Genomic DNA, 5,251 nt, shown 5'->3' with positions numbered 1-5,251 from the left:
GTTAGTCAAAAATGGGAATTTGACATTGACATGTTCTTTCCTATTAACAGATCCAGTTTCCTCCCTCCCTCCCTCCCTCCATCCTTCCTTCTTTCCTTCCTTTTTTCTTTCTTTCTTCCTTTCTCCTTTACAATGTTTTTCTTTATCAAAAAAATTAAGAAATGCATAATGCACACTTAAGTGTATTACATGAATATGTATAGTTTAAAGATTAATAGCCCAATGAACTTCCATGTACCCACTAACTCAAGTTAAGAAACAGAATATTATGAGGGTCTCATATGCTCCCTGTGGGCTCTTCTGCAATTATCTCCCCCTCCCCCTTCCATAGAGACAACCTTTACCAGTCTTCTATGTTAGTTATCTTCTAGTATCTACAATTATCCTTATAATTTGTAACACCTCTGTATTCCTCTCCCATATATTGTTTTGTTTCATAAAACTGAGTTACATGCACAAAGTTGGATCAGCAAGGAGAGTGCCTAGTTGCTGCCTTAGATAAAGGTCCACAGAAGAAGTTTACAGGGCAAAGGTACAAGTGAATCTATGAAAATTAGGACAAAATTGGGGCACCTAGTAGTGTCAGCCAAATACTGCCCATGGGCAGGGATATGGTCACAGAGAGTGGGCAACTTTATTCTTCTGATTTGAAGTTCCCACAGCCTACTACCAGCTCTTAGGAATGGGTCCGAACAAAATATTTTTATGGGAATGAAATAGAAATATTCAGACAGGAGGGCATTGAGGGAAGAGCAGGAACTTCATCCACACATGGTCAAAACAAGCCTTCTGGTGATGCTCCCAACTCCAGAACCAGCTAAAGGTTTCCAGTCAACCAGAAGAGCTGTGGGAATGAGTTCCTCCAGAAAGAAGGGATGAAAGGCCCACAATACTGAGGACAAGGATGAGGATGATGAAGACAGTTGAGCACTTACTCCAAGCCTGCATGGAGTGAGGCAGGGTCCATGATTGTCTCATTTCATCTTCATAACCACCTGAGAGGTAGACATTAATATAATGCCTATTGTCCAAATGAAGAAACTGAGCCTCTGGGACATTAACTGGTTCAAGGTCACAGAGCTGGTGACTTGAAGCCTGTGCTTTTAATGGAATATTTTCCAGGGATTGAGTCCACATTATCTGCTGGGAGAGAGATGAAGGGACCAGCACAGGGGGTGAACTGATGAGAGCATGCTTGGGCTAGTGAGGATAATAATAAGAACCATAGTCAACTCTTACTGATTGTGTACTAATTACCCAACACTGTTTTTAAGCCCTTTTACATGCATTAACGATGTGAAATAAAACCCAGATACAGAACCCTAAATACACATGAGGGGCCAAGCTTGAGGCTTTTGGAAAGACTTAGAAATACCTTCTGGCCACATTAAACAGCAAAAAAAAGTCTCAGCTGCACTGTAGACGTTCTTTCTGATCAGAGATAATCCGTTCCTTCACAATTTATTTATGAAAGGCCTTTTCTCCCAAGCACTGTTCTAGCCACTGAGCAGAGAACAGAACAGATTCCAGAATAAGGAGGAAGTCCAGAAACATAAAAATAAATATTCAGAAACATCCATATTTTTACCCTCTCATCACCACGATCAGCAAAGGAAAATGATAAATACTGTTACATTTGTGACCAGGTACTACACGTCTGTGTCCTTGCCTCATTTCATTTCTGCATACCTTTACCGTGAGCCACTTATGTGCCAGGCACCACGTGTGAGGGCGCTGGTTGAAAGATGAAGGTGAAGTTTCTATCCTTGAGGAGCATAGTGGGAGACAGACAGGTAAGTGAATAATTATGTTATAGGTGATTCATGCTATGCCTGAGGTGTGAACAAAATTCTGTAGGAGCAGAGTAGAGTGACTAATTCTGCCTGGAGGTGTCAGATAATGTTTAATGGAGGAGAAGGCTAGGACATGGCCAGGTGGAGATGGGGAGAAAAGACAACTAGACAGGAGTCATTTCTGGATAGAACAGGCAAGTTACAGGGCTAAGTTCTAAAATATGGACTACGCAAGGACACTTAGGCCTAGACACACAATGGTGGGGTGGGGGTGTCCACAAGGATTAACGATTTATGGAAAGGAGGATCAAGGCTTATGTTGCTACCAGTTAAAATGACTGAGTTGATAAGCAACCCTCCTACTGTTTCTCTACCCCGAAGCCATTCAGACATCTACCATGGTTTTTCCACTCTAAGTTATGGTGTCAGAAAGACTTAAAGCCCTGCTGTACACATTAGGCGAAGGGATATAAATTGGCACAGCCTGTTTGGAAGGCAGATTGGCAACATATATAAAAATTACAAATGCTGCATATATCTTGTGACCCAGCAATTTCACTTCTAGGAATTTATCTTCAGACGCATTCACTCACACATGAAATAACTTATGCACAAATATGTGTCACATCATTGTAATATCAAAAGACTGGAAACAAATGTTCATCAAGAGGGGGTTGGTTAAATTATGATATCTCTTTAAGATGAGATACTATTCATTCTTTAAAAACTAATAAGGTAGCTGTTTATGTACTGTTTGGAATGATAGATGAAAACAGCAAGGGGGCAGAACCACTCTTATGTAATGGGGATGGAAAGAATTCAAGTCCTCTGTGGAGTGTTCCAATGAATAAAGAACCCTGGACTTCCCTGCCTCCAGACTTCTTGTGATATTTGATGAGAAACTCTTTACAGTTTAAGCCAGCCAAATTTACGCTACAGGCATTCAGACACCTAATGTGACTTGTAGCCAAAAGTATTCAGACACATAATTCTGAGGTCTGCAGAGGTCTTTGTGTTTAGACCTGGAATAATGTGGAAGAGGGAGTTAAATCTGTGATACGCAGAAATTCTCCAGTTTACTTCACTTTAACTTCAGTGGGAACTCCCAGGCGCTTCTTTCCTCTGGGTATTCTGAACTCTGGACCTCAGAGCAGGCAGTCATTCCCACGATAAAGCTGTGGGGGTTTCTGCACAGGGATGCAATCTGGCAGGATTCAACCTGTCTGGTTACTTTTTTAATATAACCTGATCAAAGCAAAACAGTTAAAAGCCTAGTAGAATCTATTTGCAGTCAGAGGGGCAAGATGGCAACGCATGGGATGCTAGAATCAAACTTATGACCTGGAATTCGAACAACCCATTCTCTACCCACAGGAGGGTCCAGATAATCCAGACTTGCTGTTGTGACTGAAGAGGTGATAAGTCTCTAGATCAAGCCATGTGGTCTGAGAACTGAACTTGTCCTGTCAGTATCATTCAGACAATTTTAAGGACTCACAGTAACTTACTTGTCCTTTTTTTTTTTTTTTTTTTTTCCAAGAAAAATATTTTTTCCCCTGTACTCTGCCAGGTGCTGAGGATACAATGGTGAGCAAAATTGAAATGGCCTTGCCTTCACTGATTTATAGTCTAGAGGACGGGGTGGCAATTAGTTGAATACTACTTATTATCAAATAGGTGCACAATTACAACTCAGCTGAGTAGTATAGAGGAAGGGTTCATGGTAGGTAAGAGTGGGTACGTATGTTAGAGTGAGATCAAGGAAGGCCTGCCTGAGGAAGTGACATTTGAGCTAACATCTGAAGAATGGGTGGGGGTTAACTAGGCAATGTGGGAGAAGGGCAGTCCAGGCAGAAGGAGCAGTTCCTGCAAAGGCCCAGGGTGGTGATGGTGGGGGGGTGGGGGTGGGGGGTGGGTGGGCAGAACACTCAAAAACTAGAAGTTCATTGTGGTTGGAGGGAGAATGACAGGGGTGTGCTGGGAGGTGAGACTATAGCCTGGCAAGGCAAAGCCAAGAGACATGTAATTATAAGATTGATGGAAAACCATACATGACATAAAGTCCTAGTTGTCCCCCAATGTCCATTTTCCCTCTATTTCTTTAATATTTGAACCCCAGAATTTTGGCTTGGTGCATGCCTATCCAGTTGAAGATCATCTCCCAGATTTCTTTGCATATAGGTTTGCCCATGTGACCACATCTAACCAATGGGTTGTGAGCAGAAGGGCAGGCCTCCATTTCCTCCTATTTTCTTCTCTATGGACATGATGGTCAGGACTGGGGGAGCTATCCTAGACCATGAGATGGAAACCATATGCTGAGGACAGCAAAGCAACAAGATAGAGGAAAACTATCCCCATCACCATGGTGTAGCCATACTAGCCCTGGACTGTTAGAGTATATCTGACAAACTGATAAACTTCTAACTTGTTTAAACTACAGCTTTTTGGTCTTTATATAGAAGTTTTACCTATATTCTTAGACTGTTATGGTTGGAATTTTTTTGTTTCCCCAAAATTCATATGTTGAAATCCTAACTCCTAATGGTATCAGGAGGTAGGGCCTCTGGGAAGTGATTAGGTCATGAGGGTAGAGCCCTCAGGAATAGGATTGGTGCCCTTACAAAAGAGACTCTAGTGAGCTCTCACCCTTTCCGTGATGTGAAGACACAGTGAGAAGACTTGGTCCTCTATGAATAAGGAAATGGGCTCTCACCAGACACTGACTCTGTCAGCACCTTGATCTTGGACTTTCACCCTCCAGAACTGTGAGAAATGACATGTTTCTTGTTTAAGCCACTAGTCAATAGTATTTTTGTTACAGCAACCCAAATGGACTAAGACAGTAACACACCATTGAAGTGTTCTAGATGATGGAATCAGATTTCCATCTTGAAATAATCACTCTGACTGCTGTGTGGAAAGCAAAAACAGAACATTCAGAAGCCATTGCAGCTCCTTATGGAGGAGGATAATATCTTGGATTTGCAAAGTATTAGTGAAGATGGGACTAGACCCCATTGGAATACCTTTTTCCTGGTATAGTGGAAAATACCATGGACTCTGGCCTCAGGGAGAGCTAAGTTCTGAATCCACTCTTCTGTAGCTGCAATCTTGGGCAAGTTACTTAGCTTCTCTTAGTCTCATCTATAAATTCATATTGAGATTCTTTTTAAGGGGTGTATGGTTAATTTTAAGGTAGCCTTCAGACTGCAACTGTAATATCAGCTCTTCTCTAGGTCTCCAGCCTGCTGGTCTACCCTGGAGACTTTGGACTTGCCAGCCTTCATAATCACTCTTCTTTAAGATAAATGAGCAGTTCCTTAAGATAAATCTCTCCCCTCTCCCTCTGTTTCTATGTATGTGTATGTATATCATATGTATATATACATATTTATATACACATACTATGTATATATGCATACACATATCCTATTAGATTTGTTTCTCTGGAGAAC

The sequence above is a fragment of the Lynx rufus genome, unplaced genomic scaffold (assembly GCF_022079265.1).
Source record: "Lynx rufus isolate CCGP_SWC_20201006 ecotype Redwood Valley unplaced genomic scaffold, mLynRuf1.p SCAF_2, whole genome shotgun sequence".
NCBI lineage: Eukaryota > Metazoa > Chordata > Mammalia > Carnivora > Felidae > Lynx > Lynx rufus.
This window is presented reverse-complemented; position numbering follows the sequence as displayed.